Source organism: Chiloscyllium plagiosum, chromosome 11 (assembly GCF_004010195.1).
Source record: "Chiloscyllium plagiosum isolate BGI_BamShark_2017 chromosome 11, ASM401019v2, whole genome shotgun sequence".
Taxonomy (NCBI): domain Eukaryota; kingdom Metazoa; phylum Chordata; class Chondrichthyes; order Orectolobiformes; family Hemiscylliidae; genus Chiloscyllium; species Chiloscyllium plagiosum.
The window spans coordinates 58,331,304-58,347,841 of record NC_057720.1 but is presented as its reverse complement, the minus strand read 5'-3'; the positions used below and the strand labels follow the sequence as shown (position 1 = coordinate 58,347,841).

General features: G+C 41.8%; 1 protein-coding gene across 4 annotated transcripts in view; it reads left to right on the top strand.

Annotated features, from left to right (window-relative positions):
• Positions 1 to 16,538, top strand: part of ror1 (receptor tyrosine kinase-like orphan receptor 1) — a 301,138-nt gene that overhangs the window by 276,790 nt on the left and 7,810 nt on the right. The window contains exon 10 of one of the 4 annotated variants that reach the window (XM_043699449.1): positions 335 to 502. The exons of the other annotated variants lie outside the window; for them this stretch is intronic. The gene's annotated coding sequence lies outside the window, so the exon portion shown is untranslated. Of the gene's footprint in view, positions 1 to 334; positions 503 to 16,538 lie in introns of those variants that run through there. 4 annotated transcript variants of the gene reach the window in all.

The following is a 16,538-nucleotide window of genomic DNA, read 5'->3' as shown; positions in this document are numbered from 1 at the left end:
TCTCTATAAACAGTAAAGTGGGGTGCCTGTCATCCAATTATTAGTCGTGGTTATTTTAATCAACCTGTTCAGGTACGTTTTGACAGTGATGTGGGGCTGGTGGAATTTGAAACCAGACCTTCTGCGGGGTTGCAATATAGAAGTACCACCGATCAAAATAGACTTTGAGATAATGATTTTGCTATCCCATTCATATATGCTCATAAGCAACTTCTTCAAATTTTAAAATTACTGTGGAGTTTGCTTTACTAGTTAGTCCATTAATCCACCGGATCAAAGTTGTGGTGTTGATTTTTACATTGAATGAGAGCTAATTGCACTGTTGATCAAACAGGTGTCAGAAAGGTATGGACCAATGTAAACCGGCCAAATTGTCCACATGTGTAACAGCAAGATGAGGATTTTGCTGTAGCAGCAGTGGCCATGCTGTACAGTCCCAGATTGTTGTCACAGATATTCCTCCACCTTCTTAATCTTTCTCCGTGGCCATCTGGAAGAAGACATCTGAGTTCGCTTGCTTCAAATGTTGATTGAAAAGAGCCAAAACTTGGGAGAAACAAATGAGGCGCTCGACTCCCAGCTTCCTACATTTCCATTAATTTGAAATTCTTTTTAGCTCTCCTAAACCATTACTGTACTTAGCTATGTTCCAAGTGCTAATGCAATGTCACAAAATTGATGCAAAGAGAATACGATTTAATCAAGGGATTGTGGTGGCTACATTTTCATTGTTCTAATCATCGTAGGAACTCTGGTGATCAGTTTAGTGAGTATCACACTCCCCTTTGGTAAGCACCAGTAAAGCCCAGTACTCCTGTACCTAAATAGGTTTTGCAGTCCTTTTATTTGGAGCATTATGGTGGTTGAATTAGAATTAGCCTAATCAATGCAGGGAAGTCAAGATGATCATTTTGATGGATTACACTCCACATCAGAAAGCTCCAGCAGAGTTCCACAAAAAGAACATGCCTCTCACAAACAACTTGTCCATTTGTAATGGACGTTTGATTTTTCAGGTATAAGGATGTCTGCCTCGTAAGGATTCCATAGATTTTCTTTAAAATCACACCGTTCAGACATTTTTTTTGGATTAGATTATATTCTCTACAGTGTGGAAACAGGCCCTTCAGCCCAATAAGTCCACACCGACCCTCCGAAGAGTAACCCACCCAGACCCATTTCCCTTTGACTATTGCACCTAATTAGCATGGCCAATTCACCTAACCTGCACATCTTTGGACTGTGGGAGGAAAATCACATAGACAGAGGGAAAATGTGCAAACTCCACACAGATAGTCACCCAAGGCTGAAATCGAACCAAGGACCCCAGGGCTGTGAGGCAGCAGTGCTAACCACTAAGCCACCGTACTTCCCCACAGATATCTGGAAAAGTATCCAAAGTTGTTTTAATCAACCTGTTCAAATGAGCTGGAATACACCTTTGGAACAACTCAGGCCTCTTAGTCCTGAGATAGGGACACCTTCACTGCACAGATATTTTCTAATCAATCTCTTCAGGGATGTTATGATACACACTTGGAGGAGATGTGACTTTAACTCATGCCTCCTGGCTCAAAGGTAGGGACAGTGCCCTATTGATTAGGTGTAAGTACCTTCTACACAGCCTAATCAGAGATATCATCGTGCACCTCTGAAGCAGGTGAGACTTGATCCAGGGCACTCCTGGTTCAGAGGTAGGGACGCTATCACTGCACCACAAGTGCCCCAGTTATTGATTGTACGTTGTCTTAAATGAGGCTTGTTGCTAGAAACCAACATAAAACAAAGGGAAATAATTAAAAAGATAACACTGAGATTATCAATCAATTAGTAGTTTATCCAGCAGATCACTCTGAAATGTAAGTACTTGAGTGATGCAAGATTTGCAATGGATTAATTAGTTATCAGCTTCATTGGTTCAACTGATTGCATATAACTGTGATTGTGTGGATTTGATGAAATTATCATCTTGATTACTTTAAAACAAAGCTTCTAAATGGCATTCTGGCAGTTCCAGTCTGCAGTTGGACAGCTTTATGGGTTTTTTTTCAACTTTCTTGCCTCCTTTCATGAAGTCAATAGCCCCTGCTGGTGTATAGTTTCACCAGTGTTTCAGAGGGCAGGCTAGTGGCTATTTATCATATTCTGCACTTAACCTGCCCTTGATGGTAAGCACTTTGACTGAGGGGCCCAACAGGGCACACAGCCTGTACACTGCCAAATCCATACACATGTATTTTCTGAGGAGCTATCTGGAATACAAATGCTGGCTGATTTCATTTCCCTTCTCTTGAGTACCATGGCCGTATTGTACAGTTTCTATTCCCCCGCCTGAGTTAAATTAAGTTTAGGAGCTCATGTTTTCCAGTTCTATATGACTCAGTACCACACTGAGCTGTCGACCATGAAGAAAGTTGGTGAACTTCCTATTTAGCATATGCAGCAGTCCTTTGATATGGATGATCAGTTCTTAAATAAGCAGTTGGCTGCACGCTGTGCTGCCTCCAATTAGTGGCCCACAAGGGAAGGAGTTATTTGTTTTAATAAACAGCCACCCTAAGTGCTACATTCATTCCCAATGTCCTCTGCTGCCCTCCCCACATCATTTACTCGGAGCTGGAGCTGGTACATTTGTGAACAGCTTGCGCATGGTGGATCACAAGTTTCCAGGTGTGACAGTACCTCACTTGCCTCGTCTCTGAGGCGACACTGGGCCGTATCTGACAACAGGCTTTACAACTGTCGGGCCTGTGTTGTAATTGACAAGGAATGCTTGATGCTGACATGGGATGCTGGAGTTGAGAAGATGTCCTATTTCCCAGGCACTGTCATCCCTCACCTTGGTAAGCCCAAAATTAAAAAAAAGACCTTTTCACAGAAAGTGATGAAAATGGTGATGCAGTTTTCAGGAGAAAGCCTAAGTTTAAAAATCAAACGGCAACAGACTTTGCCTGACACAATTTGTCTTTAAAAAAATCACTGGCAGCATATCAGAGTACTATTAAGAGTTCAGACAATAGTGCAATTAGTTTGAAATGCAAACAAGATGGGGGAAGTATGCATTCCCAGGTACAGGGGGAGCCACTGTTTGTGTGTGGGCTTGCCGTCTATGCCCAGTTCTGTCTTGCTTGAGATGAAAATCATTCTCACTGTGTGGTCACTCACTCACATGCAAGTAGTTGAGTGTCAGATTAATATTGCTGTGGCATTTTTCCAACGTGAAATAGTCAGCAAGCAATCTTCTATAAGATGAATCTGATCCTAATGGTTAAGTATTATGTTTCAACAATAGTACATGGTTTTAAGTCTCTGTATGGTGAGATTTTGAATCAACTCTTGCTTTATTTTGGCTGCAACCAAATCAATTAATCTCTGCCAATATAAATTATCCTGGCATCCTTCATTTTTACATTTTTATATATGTCTACCTTGATGTGAAATTCAAGTATCCATAATGATTCTCTAATTGTGAAACTTTACAGGATGTTTGGAAAAATGCCTTTGTACACTGAGGACTGCAATAGTCATGTGATGTCTGTGTCATCATATGTAAACACAAGTCTCAGAGCAGAAGGCATTTTCCCACCACAAGGAACCTGGTCTCCCAAGTGTGCAGCTGGGATTGATTTGATTTTGACAGCTGTAGGAAAATCAATACTTTTTTTAAAACACAACGATTAATTAAAACCTTGATTTCCAAATTTGTATAGGACATCTGTATGAGTCATTATGGCTTTGAATTTTTTAGTATATGATCTGGTAAACATGAAGAGAAATTGAAGGTGAACTGGTAATAGTCCACATCTCAATGGCAGAATGATTAAGATTGCTATTGAGTTGAATGAGAAACTTGAAAAGGTGAGAGTAATAGCTCTATACGCAATGCTGGGACAAGAGTTCCTCAAGTTGTGTTCTTCATAGTCTTCACTTAAGAGCAGAAAAGCCAAACAGGAGAAAGTTTGGATGCTTTGAAAGTTCACTCTGAACCTTCTGATAATGTTATTTATGAATGTTAAGCATTAACATCAAGCTCAGGAGATAGAATCTTGATTAGTGACAGCAATGAGATGTCGCAAATATTGATTAGTGACAGCAGTGAGATGTCTAGCTGATTCCTGTAAGTTTGGGCAACTAAACGTTCACCTCATCAGAAGTAAGATTGTCTGAGGGATGAGAGATCCTGTTGTGAGAGCATGTGTGCCAAGGGAAGATAAACTAATTCTCAAGGGAACTATTGACATGTACAGAAGCTTTAAGGTGTTAAATCATTAACTGGACAGTATTAATGCAAGAACTGACACACATTTGCACTATGAGAGGCAATCAAGACTTCCAAGCATAAGCCAATGAAGATGATGGAAGCACAATTTACAGAAGGCACAGCAGAAAGACCAAGGCCAAAGTCTTGGATGTAAAACCTGTTGAGGATATAACGGGGTTGGCACAGTAGCCAGGGACCCAGGTTTGATTCCACCCTCAGGCGACATTTACCCTGTTTCCTCCGGATGCTCCGGTTTCCTTCCACAGTCCAAGAACGTGCAAGTTAGGTGGATTGGCAATGCTAAATTACTCTGTAGTGGCCAGGGAGGCATGAGTTAGGTGTGTTAGCCATGGGAAATGTAGGGTGATAGTGTAGGGGAATGGGCCTGGTTGGGAGGCTCTTCCGAGACTGCATGTGGAGTTGTTTGGCTAGATGACCTAATTTCACACTGTAGGGATTCTATTTTTAAAAAACCACCAAGGAAATGGAAGCATTTTAAAGGGTGGGGAAGTAGGGTTGTGGAAGCATTGCTGTAATTGCAAGGTGCTCAACAACTTTGTCCACAAATGTTTTCCTCAGAAAAATTAAAACAAACCCATAAAAACGATTGTTGGAAAGATGCTAAACAATGATTCTGATGACTCATTCCACACCCTAGAATGGTTGCTTGTTAAATAAATGGGTTGTTACTGTTGATATGATGAATGCAGAAGGATAGCATCAAGTTAATATCAAGTGTTAGATAGATACTGGTGCTACTTGCAACATCATAAACTCATAGACTTGAGTAAAGTTGCTCAAGTTTAAAATAACTCCAGAGAGGCCAGTATCGTGTCACTAAGTCACCCTTTATTTACACAGGAAGAGTACTTGTCATTGATCCAGCTCTGTCAGAGCCAGCTCTCCGAGTGAGCAGGATGTCTGACTCTCCTGTTTCCCTTTTTTTTCTCATTCCCCCACACTACCGCCTAACTGCAGTAGTGCTTATTTTTTCCCCAGCACCCATGGTGTGTGTGTGCAGGTGTGAGACACAGTGAGAGACACAAGGTACATGAATCTTTATTCAGTTTCCACCACCAGGAAGATAGGAAAACACCTGGGTGGCCAGTGACAAACAGTGCCCTTCACATCAAAGGGCAATGTTGTGTGATCAAAACAGTGAAGGGGAGGACAGGGACTAAATCAAAATAGAATTGGAGGGGGAAATAATGCACTCCACTCCCTGCTGCGCCCACCTCTCCCTGAACAACTCCAGGGTGTTGGTGGACACCGCGTGCTCCTTCTCCAAGGACACCCGGGCTCTAACGTAGACTCTCCTGTCTTTTTTTTTCTTTTTTTTCAGCGGTGGAGGTGGGCCTCCAGCAGTAGCAGTGGTGGAGGTTGTGGGGAGGGGCCCGAGGCGAGTCCCAGGCAGCGATGGTGGAGGCAGGCCTCAGGCAACAGCAGTGTTTGAGGCAGGCTTCAGGCAAGTGCTAGGCAGGCCCTTAGTCACAACAGTTGGGGCAGACCTGTTGTGGAGGGTCCCCAAGGCAAGTCCCATGCAGCCCCAAAATTTAGTCCCAGGCAGCAGCAGTGGAGGTGGGCTTCTAACAGCAGCAGCATTGGTGGAGGTCCTGGGAGTGGCCCCAAAGCGAGTCCCAGGCAGCAGCAGTGAGGCAGGCCCCAAGCAGTAGCAGCTGAGGCAGGTCCTGGCGGGGTCCCAGAGACCAGCGGTGGGAGTGGGCCCTAGGTCAGCAGCAACACTCCCTTGGCCTGAGTGAGGCCCAGGCTGCAGCTCCAAAAGCAGGCCCAGGACTCACAACTCCCACCTCCTTCTGCCTCTGCCTCATCCTTCTTCTTCTTCCTCCTCCTCCTCTTCCTTCCTTCCTCTCAGATTGTGGGGCAGCTGGTCCAAAGACAGTCCTCTCAGACACCTTCAAGGAGGAGAGTCCTTGAACATGCACACACTGATCCAGCTCCCTCAAGAGCCAGCTCTCAGAGTGAACAGGGTGTCTGGCACTCCATTTCTTTTTCTTTTTAGGATATCTGACACCCCTGTTTATCTTTTTTTCTTTAAATTTAACTCCCACACTACCGCCTAACTGTGGTCGTGCTTATTTTTTCCCCAGCACCCATGGTGTGTGTGTGCAGGTGTGAGACACAGAGAGACACAAAGTGCACAAATCTTTCTTCAATTTCCACCACCAGGAATATAGGAAAACACCCGAGTGGCCAGTGACAAACATTGCCCTTCACATCAAAGGGCAATGCTGTGTGATCAAAACAGTGAAGGGGAGGGGAGGGTAGGGACTAAATCAAAATAGAATTGGAGGGGGAAATAATGTACTCCACTCCCTGGGCGCCCACCTCTCCCTGAACAACTCCAGGGTGTTGGTGGAGACCACTTGCTCCTACTCCAAGGACACCCGGGCTCTAACATAGACTCGCCTGTCTTATCTGTCAGTCAGGCTTCTTGATTGGACCAGATTAACAACCCCAATCAGGGAACCCGTATTCCATGAGGTCCACCCGGCTGACCTCAATACAAAGATGGTGACCCAAAGAGAAAGCTGTTGAAGTTAAAGTTGGGGTTCTTTAATGGAACAGTGCTCAACCATGAGGACAAACTAAGCTGAGAGCCCAAAACAATGGAAAGCAAAGAAATCAGCAGTTCAGAGCAAAATCCCTCACCTTGGCTGAAATAGGACAAAATCTTAAACTGGTCACCCTTCACAGACCATTGGTAGCTAAACAGAATCTGACAGACAAAAAGCAGATTAAACAACTTATACAACATGATGTAAATCTTCATATATCTCAGGCAGTTGCAATGAAAAGATGACCTGAAAGTTTGGCCATCAAGGACACTCTGATTGCTGGAAGAGAGTATTAGACATGTTGAGATAGTCTTACAGCATGAGAACAGACCCTGTTGTCCCACTAGTCCATGCTGACTATGTTTCCAAACTGAACTAATTCTACTTGCCTGTGTTTGGCCCATTTCCCTCCAACCTTCCCTCTTCATGTACTTACTCAAATGTCTGTTAAATGTTGTAACTGTACCTGAATCCACCACTTCCTCTGGCAGCTCATTTCACACATGAATCACTTTTGAGATGACGTGGTGGCTGAAGGTAGTATCTTGGATAAAGGGATTAGGGTCATTATCCCTAAAAGAAAAAATAATGCTAAAGTGCATTGATGCAAGCCTTTGAAGAATTTTGTCTCATCTAAAGAAAGCAAGAGAATTGCTCCACTGACTAAACCTGAGCGGTGAGATCAATGACCCCTTCAGTGATTGCAGTGTGTGTCATTAATATTAAACTACGGGCGGCACGGTGGCATAGTGGTTAACACTGCTGCCTCACAGCACCAGAGACCTGGGTTCAATTCCCACCTCAGGCAACTGTCTGTGTGGAGTTTGCACACTCTCCCCATGTCTGCGTGGGTTTCCTCCAGGTGCTCTAATTTCCTCCCACAGTCCAAAAATGTGCAGGTCAGGTGAATTGGCCCCGCTAAATTGCCCGTAGTGTTAGGTGTAGAGGAATGGGTCTGGGTGGGTTGCTCTTTGGAGGATCGGTGTGGTGGACTTGTTGGGCTGAAGGGCCTGTTTCCACACTGTAAGTAATCTAATCTAAAGAAAGCAAGAGAATTGCTCCATTGACTAAACCTGAGCAGTGAGATCAATGACCCCTTCAGTGATTGCAGTGTGTGTCATTAATATTAAATTAAGCAAGCAAAAAGAACCATCATGGATTATCATATCCCAAAAAGGCTGTAGATGAAGCTTGGAGCAGACCTCTTCACTCCCATGAGATTGATCTCCTTGTCACAGTTCACTACACTCAGACTCCTGGGATATTTACAAGCTGACATCCTCAACCACCAGTGAGACAGTAGAGTGACCAACAGCACATTCATTTGATGTGACTTTGCTGACATTGTGATAAATGACAATAGTCCTTGGTTTGTGAGTTAAGAGTTCAGGTGCCTTGCTGATTGAGCAATTCAGAATGACCCGTCACCTGTGCATTGCTCCTGTCAGATGCAGAGCTTAGGTCATGTTGCAAATTATCAAAGGGATCACAAAAAAAAATCAACCACATCCAGCACTGATGCATACAAGGTTATCCTGGAATGGAGAAACACATGTTCTGAAGGCAAGGCAAGTTATCTATTCTAGTGACTACTGTCAAGTCACAGCCAGACTACTCTTCGAATAGATTAAAAACTACTGAGGTCAGAAATCAGAACAGAAATGAATGACAAGATCAAAGTGAAAAAACAAACATCAACAAAAGCCAAATTTTACACTAATAGAGCTGTCAAAGCATTGCCAGATCTGTGAGTTGGAGATTGGATGAGTGCAGATATTTTGTGCACTCACGTGCATGTAGAGAAACTGTCACCTTGATCAGAAGCAGTGAAAGTTAGCAATTGTGCAATTGTAGTTATCTCCCTGGAACTGGATAAGCTCCTCCTTCACTGTACAGTTGGAGAGGTGGATCTGAATTCTGCAAAGATGATGGCTGCCACTGATAGCAAGCTTTGAGGCACAAAGGGCATTTCATGAGGTGGGATGGTGGCATATCTGAACCACATGACCTCCCTGCCTCTGTATGAAATATTTGTGGGTGAGAAGCCCCTAATTGATTTTCTAGCCCAACAGTCGGTTGAAGCCGCAATTAGCTAATTAACAACTACTTAATTAACGGCCTCATCCTTCAGCTGCCGGGATTAACCCAGCTCAGACAGCCCTGTTGCCCTGCTAAAAAAATGCAGTCACCTTGCTATCTTTGTATTTTGGTATGTTCAAAAGCCCTCAGTGTCTGATTGAAGTATGAGACATCAGGGTGAGGGAGCCTACTGACACCCAAATCCTATTCCCCTTCCATTATGATGCCCACTGTGAAACCCACCACCCCCTCCCACCCTCCAACATACTTCACCGGTGGCCTGGATTGCCCTTCAACCTAGACAGACAATGTAAAATAAAGCATACAATTCTAAACGGGGTGCAGGAGTAGAGAGACCTGGGTGTATATTTGCACAGATTATTGAAGGTGGCAGGACAGATTGAGAGAGCAGTTAATTTTAATAGATTCGAACAAAATACAACAAAAATGTTGATCTATGTTCCAGCAATTTTCATAATAAATGTAAAAATAGCTGTTTTACCACTACATTGTCACTGAGTGCTCCCATTAGTCTTTTCGCAAATATCCTGGTCTAGAAATGAATATAGTTGCTGAAAGAATGATGATCACCAGACTCCAGCCTTGTGCTCCAAGTGTATTATAGGATTGTAATTAACGAGCAGATATCAAAAACTTAATGCATGACTTTTTAACTAGGCCTTCTGTTGATTTATTACAATTAATGCTTCTGAAACAATGACGCCGTGATTCTGGGATTTGGGATAACATTTGGATGCTTCAGCAATCCAGACATCTCCTGCACACCTCTCAATCCACCTTCTTAACATCAGAAGCACAACCAAATGGTCATTCTGTTAATGTCATCATTGCTCAGTATTTAGGTTGAATCATCTTTTCCCTTTTGATTTCCATTGCACTTCACATTCCAATTCCCAATCCACAGAATCACAGAATTATTTTAGTATGCCTAAGCTATTATATGTCATAGACATATCAGCTATGCCCTTCACTACACTAAATTTATCAGCTGTCTCTATTATGTTTCTAATAATATCTGTCTAAATTTCAAAATCAAATTGAATATCTCTATTAGAAAGGATCCATCTGCTTTCCTAACTAGCGATAACAACGCAAATTTATTTCTCACAATTTTTGTGAATCCTCTTTCTCACGTGATTAATTCTTCAAAAGGAAATGATGATTATTTTAACCCATCTTTATTTTTCAACTCTAATCTTATTGATATTGACAAGAATTACTGTCCATAACTTCAGTATTTACAAACATTAAATATCAAGTGATTTTCCTGTCAAACCTATGTTTTTCTTTGCCAACTATACTCCTACAAGATATAGTAATTGATGTATCATTGTTCTCAAGATGCTTGCCTTGAAATGTATCCTGTAAATGTACACTTCTCTTCAATCATTTTCACTCTTTTTTTGGAAATTTGCTCTTGTTCAACACATCCTTAACCTTTGCCTAATTTCTCTGCTGCACTTAAAAAGCACTTTCTAATGTTCTATGGAATATATAATTTGAAAGTTCAGCCCTAATGACTATCACATGTATGGTTTTAAGGCATAGCCATTTCATTGATGAATTTGCAGACCATGTTATGCATGTTATGCAAACTCTTGCATAGTTTGGATTATTCATCATTTGCTTAAATTCCCAGAGTATATATAATTTTTCATACGATCTCACATCAAAGCTCTGCATTTATTAGTTGTCTAGTGTTGCCTCAGATCACTCTCTATGTATTGTTGACAGAATTTTTTTCTCATCGCCTTGGGCCTTCCTCAATGCTCAGTACTCCTTCCATTATTCCTTCATCATTCTGTCTTCACTCACTGCTTAACCTATCCACTCTTTTTCATATAATTAAACAAAATATTCATCAATTTATTTTTCGTTCTCAGTCCTCAGCCCTCAGTCCTCAAGACATCCAGATATTTGAAAGCGCAGTGCCTGAGTCTTGATCTCCTCTGAGGAGAAAGTGAGGTCTGCAGATGCTGGAGATCAGAGCTGGAAATGTGTTGCTGGAAAAGCGCAGCAGGTCAGGCAGCATCCAGGGAACAGGAGAATCGACGTTTCGGGCACAAGCCCTTCTTCAGGAATCCTGAAGAAGGGCTTGTGCCCGAAACGTCGATTCTCCTGTTCCCTGGATGCTGCCTGACCTGCTGCGCTTTTCCAGCAACACATTTCCAGCTCTTGATCTCCTCTGTCCCTGAAGTGGGAAGACTTTTAAATGATTCAAAAAGTATTTGTGTTGCTTGCTCATCTAACCAGCAGCTGTCACCTCTTACCCTTTGTGGGTCCACATTTCATCGTAGCACCATTATTGAATTCACTCTCTTGTGGTGTCAAACAGAATTCCTGTCTCCTCCATTGCTCAAGTTACCTGCAAGAAGTATGTGAGTTCACCTTCCTTTCAAAAGAAAGACATTTTGTTTTTCCAAAGCACCTTGTAATACTTTGTAAAGTTAAAGTCTGTCTCAAGACTACTTCCATTTTTGAGGTATTAGCACCTCACAAACATGGGCAAGATGTAAATGTAACGAAAACATTGTCATCTGATAGACAACCCTTCTCTCACCCACAGCCGTGTTTCTCTCCAACACAAATCTTTTGTTTATATAATCCTGGTCCACGGTCCCCAATCTTTATTGCTTTGTTTCTCCTAATTTGTATTGATGCTGTCCTAAACCACTTTCTGCTTTACTGTATATCTTCATTCTGTAAAAATTGAGACTCATTCTTTCTAGAACCTGAAAATTATATAAGTCATTAACTTCCAGCAATTTTCAGGTTTTTGAAATCCAAACTTGACATTGCTATTATAAAAGATAATGAATGGTTCTGATATGGTCAATGTTACAGACTGCATTGTGCTCCATTCAATCTAATGATTTCATTCAGTTTTGGATTGAGAATGAGGAGTCCAACTCTAGATTCTAATTGGCTACGCTAAGTCCTTTCTGGCTCCTGATCGTTTTAGTAATTCTGTTCAACATGGTTAATATGGCAAGAAGGATTTGTGGCAGCATTCCCCCTGACCTCCAGCTGCCAAATGGTTGCATACAGTCGAAAAATAAATTGCTCTCACTTAGCAGATACAGAATATTTATGAAGGATTTATAAGGACAGTACTAAATGGACATTTGGCTGGGAAACAATCATTTCAAAGCTCTAGGAATAAAGGGCTCTGTAGCATGGGGTAAACAAAAATTTAGATTAGTGGTGTAAAAGATCAGACTGGGAAGGATAAAGATATAAGGAGCACCTACTATTCACAGGGAAAATACTCAACAAGCCGTACAAGGACACAGTTTTCTAGTAATCTATTAGACAAGAATACAACATTGTTATAATACAAGTTTAAAAGCTTAAAAAGACAGTAAAACAAGAGAGTTAAAGCAGCTTTGAAATGCTACAAATTGAAACCATTCTATAGTATTAAGAATAAATAACCACACGAAGAAGAAAATGGCAAGTGAAATAATACTGCTTCAAAGACTTAATGCCAGAGTAAGTCAAACAGAATGCAGGATTAACTATTTGGAGAAAACTGTTCTTAAAATAAAGAACTGCTTCAAAATTAAATACTTGGTCTCAAGCTGAACAAGTAAATACACTGTTAGATTAGTAGAACCTACAGTATAAATTAGCAAAATCTAAAAGAATACATAGATACTTTTGAAGAAGTTCCACAAGCTTCTGACAATTACTTTAACCTTAGAACAAATAAAATTCTTAAAAGGTCAAAATTTAACAGAACACTTCAGCATGCAGGGGAATATGTATATAATTTCATTAATGACTTCTCTAAGTTTGGGAAAAACTGTGATTGTGGAAATTTGAAATCAAATTCATAAGTGTCATAACTGTTGCTGCCATTATTGATGAATCTTTATCGGATTTATTACAGAACAAAGATGATTTGACTTTGGAGAAAGTTGTTCACTTTGTACTGAAACAGAAATTAGGAAGACTTGCAGACAAATCTTGAAGGTGAGGGATAATATTACTACAGGAGAGCAACAGAACCTATTCACTTTATAATGTACTAATGCTATACACACAATGTGACAAGCTAATAAAGGAGTTGGACAAATAGCATTTATAATGAGTCAGTGTCACCACTATGGAACCAGAAAATTTGAAGGCACAGCAATGCTGAAATATTACTAACAAATGGCACATTATAGGAGACTTCTAGAAGGGGTGCAGAAGCACCACTGTTTCAGAGTAGCAGTAAGCCAAATACTTAATTGCATAAAAATGTTAATGCAAAAGAGCCACCATTGCTGGGACTAGTTTGGGAGCAACTTTTCAGTTCTTCACCTTTCAAAAAAGATTGTCAATATCAGTGACAAAGATGATGCTAAATAAGCAGCATCCTCTAGCACCATGATTGAGGTTGTGAAAATATTTCATTCACCAGGAAGGCATTTACAGAAGAGGAATGTTGATGTGCAAACAGCTCAAATGATTGAGGTGAAGAGCTTACATACTTCAACATGGGGTGTGTACCAGCAGATTGAGAATGGTGACTTGGCTGAAGAAAATCAAGATGAGCTGCATATGACTTTGTGATAGCTACACCAATGTGCTCAGGTTCACTACATGGTCTAACAGGAGAAATTCCCTGACCCGAAAATCCAAGATAATACAAAGAAAAAAGAGAGCAACCATCATCCCTGGTGGACTTTCATGAGATTAATGGTCCTGCAGATCATGTTTGGGGCATGAGTTAGCTGGGGAGTGTTTCTCTGCAAAGGGAATTCTGCAGATTAAGCACGCTGCAGATATGTAAATAGACAAATTACCAGGTTTAACAACATCCAAAAGATAAATGATCCTCCAATCGACAAAGAATCCCAGAAAATCAGAATATTCCTAGTTTACAGCACGTGCATTCCGGAAGAGTAGAGAAACCCCCACGTGTCTGAATTTGTGACATCAGATTTTAACGATGATAGGGTTGTAGTAAATGTTGAAGTAGTTATATACCTGAATGTAAGAATGTTCACTAGGGAGAGAAAAGCTTAGTGAGATTTAGGATTATGTGACCGTTTCAAAAGGGTTAATGTTTAAGACTTGTTTTAAGATGTAATTTGACAATTAATTCAGTCTGGAATGGAGATCCAGGAGTCCAGCTCTAGATGGGGATTGAATGCGTCATCTTTACCCCTAGTTAGTATTAGCAATTATGTCTAACTAGCCAATGTAAATTGTGCCTATTCCTATCATGCAATAAACTGCATCATGAGGTTAAGACCAGTGCCTGTACTTGTTAAGACTCTGAGTGTTTTATTCTCGACTATTGCTAACCAAATAGGCTTCTAGATACAATACAAAATAGATAATTGGTGGCAGCACTCCACTCCAACCACAAACTGTATATGGTTCATTCCTCAGGCATGTGACAAATCACTTCTTTGTGAACTCTTTGTTTTCTTTCCTGATCTTTTGAACTCTGTGGTTCTGTATTCTACATTCTCACCTTACACCAGTTTCCCAGTTTAACGATGAGTAAATAAAATTGTTCATGCTGAGTGAGCTGATTTTAGGCAGGCTCACTGAGGTCATTTAGTATAAAAGTTGTAATTGACTAACTTTTACCTTTGGTTGGAACTGAGCTTCAGATATTCCTAATCTGTATGACAAGGTGGACCTCTTTTATCACTGAACACCCAGAGATCTAAATAGCCACTTAGCTAGGTTCCACTGTATCATGTAGTTGAGAGAACAGAGGACTGACCCTGTTCAGACATCTTTGAACAAGTCAATGAAGAGACAGCAAGATTATGCTGATTGGAGCTGCGTCATGTCTCCCCCCGCCTCTTCTGAGGAGGCCAGATACAGATCCACATCGGGCCGCTGTTGCACAACAGCTGGGTCTCTACTTTTAGTGGTTCCTACATCTAAAGACTGCCTCAGCAGGAATACAATGTTCCCTCATTGAAGACAGGCATTTGGAGGCTGAGATTGAATCCTGCAATGAGCACAATATGATGCTCAAGTCATTCCATCTTAAAATGCATTTCTCTCACTGTCTCATACCCGAAGCTCCTGGAAATGATATAAGAGATAAGGGTAGAATTTAATGCCCTCCTGTGAGGTGAGAATGGGTTTGGGGGGGACATTTACTTGGATGAAAGGCTGCTGTTTTAGGTGTGGACTGCACTACTTTGTCATTGCGATTATATCCAAGAGAGGAAGACTAATCGGACAGTCTTCTTGCTGTGATGCCAATTGAGGTGCTTAAGTTGACACTAGAACCCACTTTAAGGGCCCAGTCTATTGCTGTTGGTGATTGCGGAACCCAAGCATCAAACTCTTACTGGATTTGTTTAAGGCTCATGAAGCAGTGGTAATCCTTTCTGCAAAGGTAATCATTGCCTGATCAAGGATCCTGCCATCAGAAAGGGGGTGGGTGGGTTTGGGGAGGGATGTGCTGACAACCACCATTTCCTCCAAACTCCTGCCCTCTCCCCAGCCAGCAACCACATTCCCTGCTATGCCCTCATTCGCCTTTGGCCTGGGGTCCTCAGCAATCCTGGACTTCTAGTTTGGCACATTGCCAGCTGTTGCTACCCTTTCAGGTGGCAATGGAGAGCTATCAGCTGCTGACCAATGACTATCATGGGGCAGAATTTTATGCCCCATGCTCCTTGATTCTGGGAAAGACCTGCTGCTGGCCACGTAAGTTCCTGATTGGCACCTACTCTGGCCGGCCCTTCCCCCTCCAAAGAAAGCTTTCACTAGCTCTTCGGCCTCGTGAAGGCTGTTACTGCCTGGATTCATTTCTCACCAAATGACGAGATGCTGCCAGGAATTCAACCGACTGACTCTTGGCAAAAAGCATGAGAGCGAGGGATTGAACTGACTGTGGCCAGAAAAGGGAGGAATAAAACATCACCTGAACATTAGGTTTTAAAAAAAGGCATCATATTTCAACATTAGATACGTTTGGTATATGTATTATTGGTCTTGATCTTAAATTCATGGACTTTGCCTGTCAAGTTTGAGGGGTTATGTCCTTCTTACGGTAACTGCACCCTCAATAATTCCCAAAATGCTGAAATAAGATTCATCTGTACAATTTTTGGCAACTCTTTTTTTCACTCTGTTCCTACGGGCCTGATTCATGCTGGAATATAGTTCCATAGGCACCAACAGCTCTCTAGTACCTCATTCAAACCTCATGGCAAGAGTCAACAGAAAGTGTGGACAGCCTATTTAGCTATTAAGGCATAAACCTGACCCTTTTCCTCCCATGACAAAATAGCATGCATTTTAGGGGGAGCAATTAAATAATAAAGCGTATTCTTGACAGCTTTTTTGTTTTCCCCCACTTGTCAAAATGCACAGAGGGTGATGGTAGCATCTCACAGTGGCTTCAGCTGGAATGAGCTCACTCAGCAGACAATGAGTGATTCTGGATCAATGGTGCTGGAAGAGCACAGCAGTTCAGGCAGCATCGAGGAGCTTCAGCAAAATCAACGTTTCGGGCAAAAGCCCTTCATCAGGAATAAAGGAAGAGAGCCTGCAGCGTGGAGAGATAAGCTAGGGGAGAGTGGGGGTGGGGAGAGAGTAGCATAGAGTACAATGGGTGAGTGGGGGAGGAGATG